The sequence below is a fragment of the Lynx canadensis genome, chromosome C2, assembly GCF_007474595.2.
Source record: "Lynx canadensis isolate LIC74 chromosome C2, mLynCan4.pri.v2, whole genome shotgun sequence".
Classification (NCBI taxonomy): domain Eukaryota; kingdom Metazoa; phylum Chordata; class Mammalia; order Carnivora; family Felidae; genus Lynx; species Lynx canadensis.
Window position 1 is genome coordinate 97,862,998 of NC_044311.2, and position 17,530 is coordinate 97,880,527.

General features: G+C 34.8%; 1 protein-coding gene across 3 annotated transcripts in view; it reads left to right on the forward strand.

Moving 5' to 3' along the window:
- Nucleotides 1-17,530, forward strand: part of ZBTB20 (zinc finger and BTB domain containing 20) — a 769,186-nt gene that overhangs the window by 292,632 nt on the left and 459,024 nt on the right. For all 3 annotated transcript variants that reach the window (XM_032594753.1, XM_030330006.1, XM_030330007.1), the window contains one exon: nt 14,191-14,264. The gene's annotated coding sequence lies outside the window, so the exon portion shown is untranslated. The remainder of the gene's footprint in view (nt 1-14,190; nt 14,265-17,530) is intronic.

Sequence of the window (17,530 nt, forward strand, 5' to 3'; positions counted from 1 at the left end):
TGTTTAAAGCATTTTATGAATTGGAGATAATCTGAGCCATGGGAGATGATGTAATTCTACATGACAGAGCTCACGGAAAGAGGATAAGCTCCTCAGATAGAATGGATTAGACTCTTGAGATACATGCTTTCGGGCTTTTATAGTGCTTTACCTTGTAAGCACAGCTAACTCTCGGGTTTTTTATACTAATATAGTGTTGTGGTAAATATAGTAAAAATAAAAAATAAACAATCTTGTTATTAAAATAATTTCTCTTTGGCCTCCATATACAAACATTTGACTTTTTAGCATCAAAATACCATTTTATTTTTGTTTTTCCATGGGTTACACATCCAGATTTCTAACATCCATATTATGGAACAGAAATGGTCTAACATTTGTGTAATGTCACATTTTGTTACATATGATAATCTTCACAGGGCAGATTGGATAAAACTGAACTCATGTAATAATGAGGCAATAATAATGAGTAATAATAAGAATGAATAATAATAACAGACCTATGAAGTATAATAGACGTGTTCATTGCTAACTTAGTTTGTTAACAAATAATTATTATTGTTGAGTGCATACCAAATAGTGGGAATGGAGGCAACTGAATTGATGTGCTGGAGAAAAAGAAGCCAAACTGGGATTGAAATTTGTCATGTTTGAATGAAATGCTGAAATGCCAGTAGTAATTGATGGTCTCTGTGATCAGACTTTCTGGGTTTTTTTTTCTTCTTCTACATTTTTCTGTATTTTCCTGCGTGTGTGTGTGTGTGTGTGTGTGGTGTGTGTGTGGTTGTGTGTTTCCCAATGGGCATGTATAATTTTGTAGTCAGGAAAAGTTTATGTACAAATATGTTATGTATTATCCTCATTTGCAAATAATTCATTGAGTTAACTGTATAAAGTCTCCTAGGGAAAGTGAAAGCCATGAGCGAAATTTATTAAAAAAATTTTTTTAATGTTATTTATTTTTGAGAGAGAGAGACAGAGCATGAGCTGCGGCGAGTTGGAGGGGGGTGGGCAGAGAACGAGAGAGCAATGGAGACACAGAGTCTGAAGCAGGCTCCAGGCTCTGAGCTGTCGCATAGAGCCCGACGCAGGGCTCGAACCACGAACTGTGAGATCATGACCTGAGCTGAAGTTGGACACTTAAGATGACTAAGCCACCCAGGCGCCCCACCATGAGCTAAATTTAAAGGCAAAGTATTCCATTGCACATATAATCCATTGGTCTCAGAACTTATTGAAGTTTTGATATCACTTTCTCAGTTTGAAACTTCCAAACTGGAGACGGCTTAATCAAGGAAATAGTAATAATATGAATAACATTATGTTCTGCACCCACTTTTTGACTCAACTTAGGACAAAAAGCTTTACTATGTTGAGAATATGATCTGCTATATGTTGTCGTCATCTATGGTGAAAGTTGTTAGAAGGATCCTTTATCTCCTAGTCTGTTTCAAGTAGTTTCCCCGAGGAGACTGTATGTATAACTACCATCCTGTTTAGTTCCAAGTCATGGAGACTCAGGTTCATGTGGTGAGGGCATTACTAGGAGGCTTACCTGAATATTTATGTAACATGTAACAGAAAGCAGCTAAATATTAATGGAATTAATTATTTTTGATTAGAAATACTATAGAAATATGTTACCCTAGGCCCTCTGTTACTTACATAACTGTTTAGTACAACTTAGAAAAATGTGACGTCTTTCAGCACCTTTGTGCAAATTATAAAAATAGTTTGCTCCAGCTGATGCAGCTTGGGCCAAGGAGGATAGCTTCTAGAGTGGAGCACACCCCTAGATTGGGTGCCCCTTGTGCAGGACACAACCTGCCACACTCAGTCACGACTACCCTATGTTCTATGCTGTTATTAATGATTTGGAAATAGGTTCCATACTGTTGTTTTCTTGCGCAGAAAGCCAAGAATCACCTTCAGGTGACTTAACAAAAGATGCTTATCTAAGCTTTAAGTTAGTCTGGGACCCTGATGATACAAATCTATTACTTCGCTTCAGACATCTGATTTTGAATAGCATTGAGGTAGAAGGAAATGAAAATAAAGTCACCACAAAAGCACAGATGAGTTTATCAAGTCTGGCTCCTAGAAGACCTAGGTTGCATTTTGAAATTGCATCTAAAATTTTGGGATATCTTATTGTAACTATTAGATGGCTTGATATACAAAGGGTAAATAAAAAGAGACATAGATGGACATCTCCTTGTTCTGAGAAGAAAGAAAGATGTTTTAAAAGACACGTAGATATATGTTATACATATACATGTAAATAATATATAAATGAATGTAAATAAAATATAAGAAATTATGATCATAAGTGAAATAATTGAAAACTAAAAACATAAGGTAAAAATGTAAGAATTAGAAACTATATACTTAAAAAATCATCTTATATAGAGTCTTATATATATTACAAAATTGGGTTCTTAACCATATGTTTTTGAAGAAATACATTGCCAATACTCAGACTAGAAAGAACTGTCTTCCTCTAATTCTCTTCATTATATAAAGGGATCACTGTATTATATCATAAATACCAATGATAGATACTCACTTTTGTGAGAAACAAAGAATATTTTATAGGAATATCTTCTATCTCAGTGATGTTGTAATTTGGTATTTTCAGTCTTGTAAGATACAGACTAGGTAGATGACACCTCCATTCTGATATAATTCAAAGGAAGATTTAGAGTATCTCTACATGCTAAACCCTAATGGAAGAACTGCAATTTTTTTATAGATTTTATTCTCTAAGTTTATGCCTTAATTGAGATAACGGTGAATTCTAGACTGTATGACTGGAAAACAGCTATTTTGTTAATTAATAGCAGAAAACAGTAATCAAGTTAGGGGTTGGTTGTAATTCTATTGTAGAAATTGCAAAAGCCCAAGAAAACACACAGCCAAAAAAATGTCCACCCACTTTACCTGAGAAATTAGCTGGAGAAGTGCCATTTCGTAGGACCAAAAAAAAAAAAAAAAAAAAAAAAAACCCTCTTTAAACAGTTATTTTCATTCTGCCATAACACACAGACAAATGGAGGTGGAGGCTCCAGTTTCTTCTTTGCTACAGCCTGGATATTGTCTAATTCTCATTAGGTGAGGGAATTTCATCACATGCTCCATCACCAGACTTATTTGTGTCCGTAAGCAATTTATGTGATGTTTCCATGCTTTAACTTATGGATTTGATTCCTTTTTTTTTCCAAATAGAAAGAGTAATATTTACTTGTTACAGGTTCCTGGGTTAAAGGTGAATTATTATGACATTTCAGTAAGATGAGTTTGGTGAATACTTTGATTTCTTTGACACTTTATAAATGTGAAGGATTAATGTTGATCCAGAAATGTCAATAAGATATTCAGAGTTAATGCATCATACACGCTGAATTTCTACTGCACAAAGTTTGCTGATTTTCCCATTCCTTTCAGTCTCCATTTAGAAAAAAAAAAGTTTTGAAAATCCTAGAGGCAGATACTACGTGTTTATCTCATTTTATGTGATGAGTGATTTTGTAAATCTATTCATAATTTAAATGCTCTAGAAGAATCTATTCTCAAGAGAATTTTATTGTGGATCATTATGTAAAGGAAAAATCATTTTAAAGTGCTATTTCTCCCTATTTCAATATGGGAACTTTCTGATTTATAAGAGTGTTAAGCTCCCAGAGAAGTATATTCCTTTGGTATGTTCCTGAGGAAATATGGATTGGCCATGCCAGGAAACTATGAGTGAATAAGTTGGAAAATACTAACTTGATTCACTTCAGTATTTGGGCCTCTTTATAGAGATCTTGGAGCTACTACTTGTATGAGATTAAATCTAGATGCCATGTTCTCCATAATTGCTTGGAATGGGTTTATTCTAGCTCAGTCCAGCTCCAAATTTTCTAGCAATCCATTTTGAAACATGTAATTCTAGCTCCTCTCCTTGACTGATTTCCCTCAGGTCTATAAAGTCATGCAGAACTGGGTGGCTCAGTCGGTTAAGTGTCCGACTTCAGCTAAGGTCATGATCTCACGGTTCATGAGTTCATGCCCCACGTCGGGTTCTGTGTTGACAGCTCAGAGCCTGAAGCCTGCCTCTGATTCTGTGTCTCTCTCTCTCTCTCTGCCCTCCCCTGCTCATGCTCTGTCTCTCTCTATCTCAAACATAAATAAAAAACATTTTAAAAATTAAAAAAAAAATAAAAATAAAAATTTAAAAAAGTCATGCAGAATTCCCATAAGGGAGGTATTGCCCCTTCACCCTCATCCTCCAGTTACCTCCCAATCCTCATGATTGACAGACATTCTTAATCTCCAAAACTTTTAAACCTTTTAGAAATGTAGTGGAACAGGCAATTGAGGATTTGCTATATACGTGTAACCATCATGGAAACTTTCATTCAATGGCAGTTGGACCTCCCCACCCACCCATACACACCCTTGCAGGTGGGCCTCCAAATCTTGCATTACAAGGAAAAGAATTAGGCAATGGTTATCTGTTGAAGGAATATCATAATTTTTTATGCTCACTATATAAAAGGAGATCATAAATTATATCACCCAAACTGGATACTTCTGAGAGTAAAAGGGGCCATATTAAAAATTGTGGTGAGACAACAGGCATAAGTGAGATCTGGTATTTTAGCTGGGACTGCCTCCACTACTTACCCTTCCCCAAACTCCATTGACAACAATAGATCTTCCAGGACAGGCCAAGCCATGAAAATTCACATCGTCCTGACTTGATGGAGTAGAACATGAAAAACCACATGCCCCTAGGTGTCACAAACCAGAGAGGGTCCAAGGTATCCACATACCCAAGGCTGACCCTAGAGCCTTGTGCAAAGAGAAGAGGAATGCCAGTGAAAAGTAAGATTCAAGGAAAACATGTTAAACTGTCTGAGCTTTGAATGCATTTCCATCCCATACATATATTTATCAGCAAAGGAATATTAGCTTATTGCCTCCAAGACAAATTATTAGATGTGAATTACAAACTGTACTGACATAGGGGTAAGGTTTACCTAAAAAATGAAAATGAGAATTACAAAAACTGACCAGAGACATCAGCAGCTGCACAGCTTGAGAGAGACAGACCACACAGAATTAGATTGATAAGTCACTAAATAAACAATAAGTAACAAGCCCCTGGAAGGAAAAATCAGAAGCTAGAGTTGCTATAATATATTGTATAAAATGTCAGTTTACAAGGAAAAAAAGTATCAGATATGTAAGGAAATGAGTGTAACTAATACCCAGTTATGAAAGTAGTTAATAGAACTATCTCTAGGTTGGAGGGGGAAGAGCAGGTGTCAAATTAGCAAAGACTTGAAAGCAGCTATTGTAAATATACTCAAATAACTAAGAAACCATGTTAAATAATTAAATAAAATATTAGTATAATTACTTTTTATAATTTTTTTTTTCAACGTTTATTTATTTTTGGGACAGAGAGAGACAGAGCATGAACGGGCGAGGGCAGAGAGAGAGAGGGAGACACAGAATCAGAAACAGGCTCCAGGCTCTGAGCCATCAGCCCAGAGCCCGACGCGGGCTCGAACTCACAGACCGCGAGATCGTGACCTGGCTGAAGTCAGACGCTTAACCGACTGCGCCACCCAGGTGCCCTATAATACTTTTTAAATAAAGAGTATCAATATAAAGATAGAATTTTTAAAATAATTTTAAATGTTTATTTATTTATTTTGAGGGAGAGAGAGCATGCCAGAGAAGGGAAGAGGGAGAGAGAGAATTGCAAGCAGGCTCCATGCTTATCACGGAGCCTGTTGCAGAGCCTGATCCCATGACCATAAGACCATGACCTGAACTGAAATCAAGAATTGGATGCTTAACTCAAAGAGCCACCCAGGCACTCCAGAAATTATTTTTAAAAGAAACAAAATTCTGGAGTTTAAGAGCACAAAATTGAAATGAAAAATATTCTGGAGGAACTCAGCAGCAGATTTGAGATAGCAGAAGAAAGAATCAGTGAACTTGAAGATAAATCAGTAGAAACTCTCTAATCTGAAAAACAGAAAGAAAAAAAAAAACAGAAAATAAACAGAGCTTCGGAGATCTGAGATACCTTCAGGAATACTAACATGTGTGTAATGGGAGAAGAGGAAAGAAGGAGAAATAAAGAAGAGCAGAAAAAAGATTTTTGAAGTAATAATGACCAAAAGTTTTGCCAAATATGATGAATGACATTAATCTACACATATGAGAAGCTCAACAAACTCCAAGTATGATAAATGCAAAAGTATCCATACATAGACACATGCTAGTCAAACTTTTAAAGCCAAAGAAAAAGAGAAATTCTGGAAAGAAGCAAGAGAAAAAAGACTCATTTACTATAGGAAACAACACTCTAAAAATTGACTTCCCATCAGAAACAATTAAAGTCAAAAGACAGAGGGACAACATATTCAAAGTGCTGAAAGAAAAAAGATTTTTAAAAAGTGACCATCAAGAATTTTATATTCAGCAAAACTGTTCTTCAAAAATGAAGATAAAAGAAAGATATTCCAAGATAAACAAAGACTGAGGCAATTTGTTGCTAGCAGACCGGCCTTATAAGAAATACTGAAGAAAATCCTTTAGGTTAAGGGAAATGACAAAAATGATTAAAACCCACCCAAAGAAATAAATTGCACTTATATAATATTATTATGTAGATAAATGCAGACATGGCATAAATATATAACGGAATGCAAATCAAGAAGAAAATGATAAAGATTAGGCCAGAAATCAATGAAATGGAAAACAAGAAAATGATAGAGAAAAACCAATGAAAATAAAGTTGATCCTTTGCAGAGAACAACAAAATTGACAGACATTTAACTAGAATGATGGAGGGAAAAGTAGAGAAGATAACAGATTACCAAATCAGGAATAAAAGTGGGACATCACTACCAACCCTAAAAAAATTAAAAATTAAAAGATTAAAGGTAATACTATGAACAAATATATTCAAGAAACTAGACAACTTAGTACAATCATCTAATTGCCAAAATGCACAAAGTACTGAAACTGATTCAAGAAGAAATAGAAAATCTGAATAGATATATAATTGTAAAGAAAGAGACTTATTAAATCATCCCACAAAGAAAAATCTAGATGCATGTCTTCACTGCATCCCTATCCAATATTTAAAGAGAAACAACACCAAACTTCTTCTGAAAATAGAGAAAGAAGGAACACTTTTTCAATTCACTCTATGACAATAATATTATCCTGATATCAAAGCCAGACAAATGCATTGTAAGAAAAGAAAACCATTATCCCTCATGAATTTAGACATCAAAATCCTCAACAAAATTTTCACAAACCAAATACAGCAATCTGTAAATGTATTATACACCCTGACCAAGTAGGATATTTCCTAAGAGTACAAGGCTGGTTAAACATTCAGTAATTAATTAATTAATTAATTAATTAATTAATGCAATATACCATATTAGTAGAATAAGGAGAGAACCCTATGACTATCACAATAGATACACAAAAAATATTTGAGAAAATCTTCTGTCCATTCATGACTAAAACTTTCAACAAACCAGGACTGGAAGAGAACTTCTGTAACCTGGTAAAGGGCATCTATGCAAAATCTACAACTGACATCACATTTAACCCTCATAAACTCTGGTTTAATCCTAAGATTGGGAACAAGGCACGGTTGTCAGATCTTATCTCTTCTATTCAACATTTTACTGGGGTTTTTTTCCAGAAAGATAAAAATAAACAAACAAACAAACAAATAGGAAAAGAGAGGAAAGAAAGCAAGGGAAGGAGTTAAAAAAAAGGACAGAAAAGAAAGAAATCAAAGTTATCCAAATTAGACAGTAAAAAGTTAACACTTTTTACTTGCAGAAAACAAGCTATGTAGAAAAGCGAAAGGAATGCATTCACATACAAGTAAATTAGTTCAACAAGTTTGCAGGATACCAGAGCATTATACAAAAATTAATTGTATTTCAGTATACTAGCAGTGAACAGTAAAATTTAAAAACAATAGCATCAAAAAGAATAAAGGCATTTTTGTAAAAATTGACAAGCTGATCCTAATTTTCACTTTATATGAAAATGCAAAGGACCTAGAACAGTGTAAATAATTTTGGAAAGGAAAACAAGGTAGATGACCTGTGCTTCCTGTTTTTAAAACTTACTAAAAAACTGTAGTAAGGAAGAGAGTGTATAGTACTGGCACATAAATCAATGGAATGAAATTGTAAGTTCAGAAAATTAACCTTTATATTTTTGGTCAATTGATTTTGATGAAGGTGCCAAAGCAAGTTGATGGGGGAAGGAATAAGGTTTTTTTTGTATTATTTTTGCTTTTAAATAGTGTTAGGACAATTGGCGCTAAGACTATATGCAATAAAAATAAGTATCTGTGGTGCTAGACCTATATGAAAAAAATAACCTTATGTCCTGATCTCATACCCACATAAAGATTAACTCAAAATGGATCATGAACCTAAATGTAAGAGCTAGAACTATAAAATTTCTATAAGAAAACAGGAAAAAAGTCTTCATGGCCTGAGTTAGACAGGGTTCTTAGATAAGGCAGCAAAGCATGATACAGAACATAAAACCTTGATAATTTGGATTTCAATAAAATTAAAACCTTTTATACTTCAAAATCTACCACTAAAGAAATGAAAAGAATGGGAGAAAATATTTGCAAGATTTATTATTTGCAAATATATATCTGATAAAGGATTTTTGTCCTCATATAATATATAAAGAGTTCTTTAATTCAATAATAAAAAGACAACCAAATTAAAAATTTGTTTGAATAAATATTTCAGCAAAGAAGATATAAGAATATGAAAAGATACCTATTATCATCAATCCTTAGAAAAAAGGATATTAAAACCATTGGAGATGCTGCTTTACACTAACTAGAGTGGATACAATAAAAATAGACACGTAGTAACAAGTGTTAGTGAAGATGCTGAGAAATTGGAACCTGCTGGTAGGAATTAAAATTTTTTTTAATGCTTATTTATTTTTGAGAGAGAGAGAAACAGAGCATAAGTGGAGGAGGGGCAGAGAGAGAGAGAGACAAAGAATCCGAAGCAGGCTCCAGGCTCTTAGCTGTCAGCACAGAACCCAACTCGGGGTTTGAACTCGTGAACTGCGAGATCATGATCTGAGCTGAGGTCTGACACTTAACTGACTGAGCCACCCAGGCACCCCATTGCTGGTAGGAATTTAAATGGTACAGCCACTTTAGGAAATGGCTTAACCATTCTAAAAAGTTAAAATAAAGTTACCTTTATGACCCAGAAATTTCACTTCTAGATATCTACTCAGGAAAAATGAAAACATATGTCCACACACAGACTTGTATCTATGTCAACATTCGGAGCAGAATTATTCATAATAGTCAAAAACTAAAAACAATCCGCATGTTCGCCTACTGATGAATGGATGAACAAAATGTAGTATACCTGCACAATAGAATACTATTTGTTAATAAAAGAGAATGGGCTACTGCTACATACCACAACATAGAAGATTCTGAAAAACAGTATGATAAGCCACATGCATGACACCACATACTGTATGATTGCACTTATATGAAAGGTCAAGAAAAGGTAAAGGTATAAAGAAAGCTGATTAGTTATTGTCTGGTGTTGGGGTAAGAGTGGGTTGACTAAGGACATGAGGAATCTTTCTGGGATGACAAAAATGTTCTAAAACTGGACTATGGTGATGATCACTGTAAATTTATTTAAAATCCTTAAGCTGTACACTTAAAAGGATGAATGTTATGTTATGTAAATTACACCTCAATAGACTGTTAAAATCATGAAATTATGCTAATTAAAACTAAGGAAAGAGAAACCTGGCAGACACTCCCTTAACCAAATGACCAAGATTAACATCCCCAGTGATAAGTCATATGGATATCATGTACCCCCTGATAGGATGTTACAAGAAGAGCTCTTCATTCATTTGCATTCTTCTCTAAAACTATAACCCCAACCTAATCATGAGAAACATCAGACAAATCCAAATTGAGGATTATCCCACCACCACTCTTCAAAACTATCAAGGTCATAAAAAAAAAACAAGAAAAAACTGAGAAGTTTTCACAGATTAGAGAAGATTTAGGAGAAAAGGCAACCAAATGCAGTGTGGTATCCTGAATTAGACCCTTGGAACAGAATAAAGATAGTGGGAAAACAGGTAATATCTGAATAAAGTATGTAGTTAATAGTATTGTACCAATGTTAATTTCTTCCTTTGACAAATTTACCACGGTTATATAAGATGTTAATGTTAGGTAGTGAAGAAAATACAGGAATTCTCTGAAGTATCTTTGCAACTTTTCCATAAGCATGACACTGTTCCAAAATAAAAAGTTAAAATAAAAAATGAGGGATTTATCAGTTCAAAGAGAGTTATGACTTAAATGTAATGTGGATCTTATTTAGATCCTAATTCAAACTAACCAGTCATAAAAATGAACAAAGAACAAAAAGCATTTAAAATTCAATCATTTGACCTAAGATATTTAATAAATTAAAGAATCTCTATTATTTTTGACACAGTATGATGATATTTGTTATGATTTTCAGAAGTCATTATTTTTTAGTACTACATACTAACATATTTGTGGATAAAATGATATGATATCTGGAATTGTCATTAAAATGAGCTGATAGAAGAAAAAGTGGATGAGTATAGATAAAAAAAGATGGACCATGGGTGATGAGTAAGTACATGGTAGCTCATTTTACTAAGCTCCGTACTCTTGCATGTGCTTGAGATTTTCCATAATAAAAATTTTTAAGTGAAAAGAAAAAAAGACTAAGAGAAGTATTTAAAATATTATAATTTCCCTCTACACTGACCACAGACAGGGTTTGTTTCTTAAAAATCATCTGAGCAGTGTCAGAATGGATAAATCATAGGTGAATAAACTCTCAAAAATGATCTGAGCAAGATACAATCGATGCTGAATCGTTGAGAGAACATTAAGAGAAATGCCTGAATTAGCATAGACCTCCTAAACTGGAGTGCTTTGTTGTTCTTTTCTTGAAGTTTTGTGACCTGGTGATGCCTAAAACTTGTATGCATGTGAAGATTTTTAAAAAGTAGAGTGTGGTCAGAAGCAGCCCTTTGTTACTAGTCAGTGTTAAGATCTATAGCTCCTCACCCCCCTTCAGTTTTCTTTATTGTCTAGGGCTTTGTTTTTTGGACTCGTGAGTTACAGGATAGGTTACTGTAATATAATGCATTTGCTACTTCTCTGGAAAGCCATTCAGAATCTCTAACTAGTGCAGAATGCACAACTCTTTTGCTAAAGGGTCTCTGCCAAGAGAAGCATTCTTCCGGGCTTTGTAATTTGCATTGATTACTGACTGAGCTGTTTCCCAGTGCATCACTGGGTGTTGACTGTAATCTATAAAGCCTTACATAGTTTTGTCCTGATTAAAGAAGTCTAACACTGGTGGTCAATTTTAATAATGACCGAGGTCGATCTCGGTGACTTAAAAAAAAATTAGCAGATTTTAGAACCTGAAATGTCAAGAACAAAATATTCTTATTGTTGACACATACTCTGGAAATCTACTATTTTAAAGGTGGGTACCGTGTACAGTACTGAACTTGAAAAAAAACAGGAAGTTGAAAAGTGGACAGTAGTGCCAAAAGTGTTCCAGCCCTGACTCTGTGCTCCTTAATCTAATCCGACATGCCTTCAGAATATTTCACTTCCTTGATGACCATTTTTCCACTTTCTATCCAATACTTAACCCCACTACATAGTGACAGAGTTAATGATTATCTCATGAGGCAGATATGAATAGGAACAGTATTCATATCAAAGACAACTGGTCCCACTTCCAGGTCCATCTTTGGGCCAAGATATGTAGTCGCCAACAGTGAGTTGGCGACTGTATTTTTTGAGTCCTGGCGCAAAGTAAGATCCATCTGTTTTGCCCAGCCGTTTGCCTGAGTGCCACAAAATGGTCCTGTTATTAGTCTTATTTGTGGTCCTATTTGAGGTTAGGGGATAATATAAATAAACTTTAGTCCTCCTTGTGATGAATGTAGCATGGGAATTAAAAGTGGTGGTGTTGGTAGTGGTAAGTGATGTTGCGTCTCTATTTTCTCAATTGCTCTGTTTTCTTTGGATTGAGAAACAGACATTTAAGAATGAGTTTGTCATCTGGAAGGATAGTTGTGACCAAGTTTCCCTCAACAGGATACAAGATGTTATTTTTGAGCTTCATTACCCTCACCAAGGGGAAAAAAAAGAGAGGGAAAAAAATAAGGAAGAAAGCGAAAGTAAGGAAGAAACATGCAGAAACAGAAATGAAGAGAAAGGTCAAAGAGGAGGAATACATGAGGAAGGAGGAGAATGTAACATAGCAGACAGTCTGTTCATAGAAATTACTTTCTTATTTTGAACTGATAGTTCAGTTGACTCAACATCTGGTGAATTGAGGAAAAGGAAATCTGACTGATTAAATTGAACTGCTAGTTGTCAGTTAAATAGTTTATACATAAATATGCAGCCTAGTTTTCATCACATTTTCTTGCATGAACTAGATAGTGAATCAGTTTTTCACTAACCTTGTTTGAGTGGTGAGTAGAACAATACCAATCGGTAGTTCAGATTTATATAGAGGTGGGCAGTTTCTATATTTCTGAATCATTTATCGAGGATTATTGTTATTCCATATAATTCTGAGCATGAGTTATTTTTGTCAGTTTCTTTTATGAATGTTTTGTTGCCTTATAAGGAAATATGTGCACTCCCCTCCTCTCATTCAGTTGTCCCTGGTGACGCCTCCATAATTTCTGTCTTTACACTGGTGCGTTTTTAGTCTAATTCAGGCATGTGAGAAGCAGGGGAAAAGTTTAGTTAGTCAATGTCAGTGATTTTTTTTCTGATCCATTCATGGATGGATTTTGTGAATCTCAACCAGTTTGCATTTAAAATCTATATATATATCAAGTAGACACAATACCTAAAATATTCCTCCATATACTTCAAGGGAAAAAGAAAATAGAATTCATAAGTTGGAACTAGATGCAATTTCTAATAATAGAGGCAATTTCAGGGGTGATTTATGATCATGCTCTCATATGTGGAGATACTAAAATATTACCTTGCACTAATGTGAAAGTGGACATAAACATACCACATTTAGTGCTACAAATATATAAAAAATGTACTGCCATGGTGTGAAGTAAACGAAAGATAATTGTATTATCTTCATTTCACACTAAAAAAGCTATATTTTTCTAAATCCTGTAGTGTCAGTTATCTAAAGCTAAAAATAGGGATGACTTAATCTAGTCTGTTTCTTTTTTTTTTTTTTTTAACTGTTATCTTATTTAGAGATGGTGTCGAATGAAGAAAGAAAGGATTGAAAAAATACTGTGACATTCTAAGCCCAAATATTTATGACGTAGTTGGAGATTTTAATGCCTGGACTCTCAATCTGAAGATTGGAAATACATATTAAGAAATGTGGTTCAGTTACTTAAACCAGGAAGTTCTGGTTCAAATCCTGAGGGTCGTCCCGTGCTGCTTCACAGAGCAGTAGCTGCATGTGATGAGATATACGTATAGATGATGTGGTATACGGCATGCCAAACCCACAATACACTGCAGTGGGCATTTTGTATTGCTAAATATGTCCATTTACCTCTACTTTACCATCTGCCCCACCACCAATTCAGTCCCTTGAAAGTAGTAGATCTAACATTTTTTTCCAATTCTATGTCAAGTCCTAATTTCCCTTCAACATGTGTATTCAGATAATAGATTTTCTTCTTTATTCTCTAAAATTAACATTTTATGTAATCTTTAGGGTGTGAAATTGTTGTTTAGGAGTTTTTAAAAAAAATCAGATAAAATTTAGCTAAAATTCAGAGGTACTGAGCTTCTAGTCATATCATTATGAAGTCCTAAACAGGGAGGCATATTTTGTTTTTCAGAATTGCTTTTTTTTTTCTTTTTTACTCTTTAGATCCTTTTCTTTTCATTAAAAAACTAGTCTGGGAAGAGGTTTTTTTTTTTTTTTTTCCTTAACAGAAAAAAAAAAGCCACGCTTGACTGATAATGCATTGCTTTGGATGGTGAAACATTATGAAAGTTTAATTTTTAATTAAATCTGAAATACCAATTATAACTGAAAGAGATTTTAACCTGTTTCTTTTCAGACTGCCTGAAGTTACATTTAGAGACTAAAATCACTGCACCTTAAAAACAAAAGATTGAGCTGCACTGCATTCCTGTAAGTGAAAGCTTCCTGTACCTTCTTTCTCTGTGATTTTGTGACCAACCCAAGAAAAGACAAAAACATTGGTAACATAGTAACCAAGCATGAGTAAAAATTTGAATATCCCTGAAGAAATATATGTTTAAATGATTTCCTTCTATAAAAAAAGAAAATTTGCTGGGCACAATATTCAATATGTCTTTTTTATTCAACCCAAATTGTGAATCCTCTTTTTTTTTTTTGCCTGGTTTGAATTGCATTAGGGAGGGTGTCACCCACTGTGAATCCGCACAGTGACATACACCCTGACAGGAAGGATTCTCACATTTTTGTTTAAGTCTCATGGAAGGTAATAGATTTCTTATGGAATCAAAATAGATTCCTTTTTCCTTTGTGATGTCATTAGAAATTTTTAGCCTTTGTGTCAATGGAAATGGATAGAAAAAAAGTTCATGATGACATCACAAGATTCTGTTGCCTTGAGGACTTTGGGCAAAACTAAGTAAAATGCATAATTCCCTTGTGTGCGTGTGTTCCCCATTCTGCTATGAAGCAGTCAAAATAGCACATCTTATGTCTTCCCGTGAGCTACAAGGCTGTCTCTCAGAGCCCCATTGTTCCATAAATGCATGTCAGAGTCTACCACAGTCTGGTCTACCCTTATTTAGCTGCTGTTTTGTCAATGTACTTGGAAGAACAATTAACACTTGGGATTTCAATGTCTGAATAACAGGCAGTGAATAGAACCCGAGCATATAAAAGATTCAGACGCCCAGGGTAAGAAAACAGAAGCTTATAGTTGGTGGGGGATAAAAGAAAAGCATTTTAATGCTGCACTCAAAGGTTGTGAAATACGAGGAGAAAAGTCAATCTTTTTTTTTTTTTTAATTTTAGATGAAAATGTACGTTTTGGTAATGAAATCCAGAAGGTTATGATGTCTTCCTAAGTTTTGCAATTTAATGTATTGCAAGGTCTTTCTTAGAGTCTCAAAACACTTCAATAACATTCATCTCCTTGAGTCATTGTTGGAATCCCGGATGCAGGGTACACTGCATTGTGGTTTTCAGAGTGCCACCATGTCTGTCCAACAGAGTGCACTAAAGGTGATTTGGTTTCTTCCATTTTCACTTTGGTTCATTGCACCCTTTCACTATTGGCTATAGTTCTTGTGTGTTGACTATAGATAGTCCGGAAGTTGTTGAAATATCTCTACCTATGGTCTGAATTTCTGCTACGTCCATTTTTTTTTTGGTGGGAGGAGAGAGATGATGCATGAACAGAGCAAGATCATCTCACAGTCAGAGTATCTGATGAATGGAAAGGGAGCCTGGACAGACAGCTTATGCATGCTGCCCACTGAGCACAGTGCTTGGCTAGTATGAGTGATAAATGATGCTTATCATGTTTTTGTCATAACTACAACAGTTCAAACTCGTAGACAGGAAGGTCTCCAAAAGTAGGGTCTGTTTCTTATTCATTTTTGTAATCTCCAGTGCTTGGCATAATAATAGTAATCAAGAAATAGCTACTGTTATTAATACAATTACAAAATTTATTAATAGTCAGAACTTCAGGATTAATTCTTTCAGAGGGCATTTATTGTGGAGAGGAGTTGAAGAAAGTTTTTGACAGGAAGGCAATTTTAAAGGAATTTGTCAAAGGCAAACGAGCTGTTCCTCATATCGCATCAGGTATCAGTCTCTCAGTCTTTCTCCTCATTGATTTTACACTTCTCTCTCATCACCAGGATGAGGAGGGCATTCATACTATATCCTTTTTCTGTGAAATGGTTTCCAGAAGTTTTCCATTTAGGTTGTGTCTCACATTCCATACACTGGAGTTGTCTCCAAAGATAAATCTACCTGACTCCAGGATGGACGCTTCACCCGTTGGTCTAAGTTGTCATTAGAAACTTCAACTCTCAGTGCATAAAAAGCCAGGACCAGTTTCTCAGCACTAATAAGACCACAACATTCTTTAGAACTCAGAACCTGTTGACCCCTTTTAAATTTAGCTTCCTGAGTTTGTTTGTTTGTTTTGGTGTTTTCTTTGCATACAGTTCTTTGCCCTCCCCCACCGATTTTAATTTATTTCCAAAAGGGGTCCCTTCATTTTTATTAAATTAGCTGCTGGTGATGCAAATTAAGGCTTTCATAAAACGTGGCCTCTGAGGCAAAACTAAAATGATAAAATTTAGGCTTAGTGAATTGTACTGTTATCATGTTGAATAACGTTTAAGGACATCAAAGAACTTTGTAAACACATTTAACGTTTTTTTAAGATTAATAATTGAGGTGAAAGGAATTTTAAGGTAGAGCTTCATCAAACATTATAGGTAGAAAGTCTGTAAGTAGAAGTCCAATAATCTCATTTTGAAATAAATAAATTGAGGCCCAGGGTAGGACATGTAAATTACCCAAACCATAATGACCAGCAGTGCAGATCACCCTTTAGACATCTAGGCCTGAGAGTCAACCCAAATTTAGACACTGGGGTTTTGATCTTTCCTCTGTACTCAGGGCCTGAACAGTGTTTCTAAGGAACAAATTGCCTTAGGCCCATTTTATGAGACCCATTGAACTGTTAGTCCCCTCCACTGACTAGCCCAAAATTAATATATAAGGGTATTCTGAAAACATTCATTGTTAACAAAAGTTCTTTTTTTTTCATTTTTTTATACATTTTGATATCAGGCCTCCGGTTGTACAATGAGTCACATGGAAGCAAATTTATTTGGTTGACTTAATATTCTTTATGATGATTTACTAAGTGGACAGAAGACCATTGGAAACTTCAGTAGTTTAATTGTGCTTATAGGCATGATAAAACCAGTAATCTGAACAGAGCCATTGTGACATGGAATTCAGACTTCCCAAGTGAGTGCATCACACATGGTGTCAGAATGTCACTGTTGCCAGGGGTCATTTCTGTCAGAGAAAAGTTTTTCAGGGTCTGAAAAAAAATGAAATAAACTTTAATAATTTAAAATGAATTACTTGCCTTAGTAATTTATTTCAGGTTGCCTTTATTGGGTTCTGTCATTTAGCAATCCAAAGAGACCAGTGTAGGAACTTTTCTATTATTTTACCCACAGCTAAGTCCTGGATATATCTTACTTTCTTCCTCAGATTTTTTTTATACCTTCCAAACCTTTCCATCCCCACTGTGAAGAAGCTCAAGTTTCTATATACAAATATCGGTGGCTTATGTCTTTGTGCCCCAAATGAGGAGATGGTGTTCTGCCTTAAAAAATTCAATGGAAGCTTTGGCATAGAGAGAA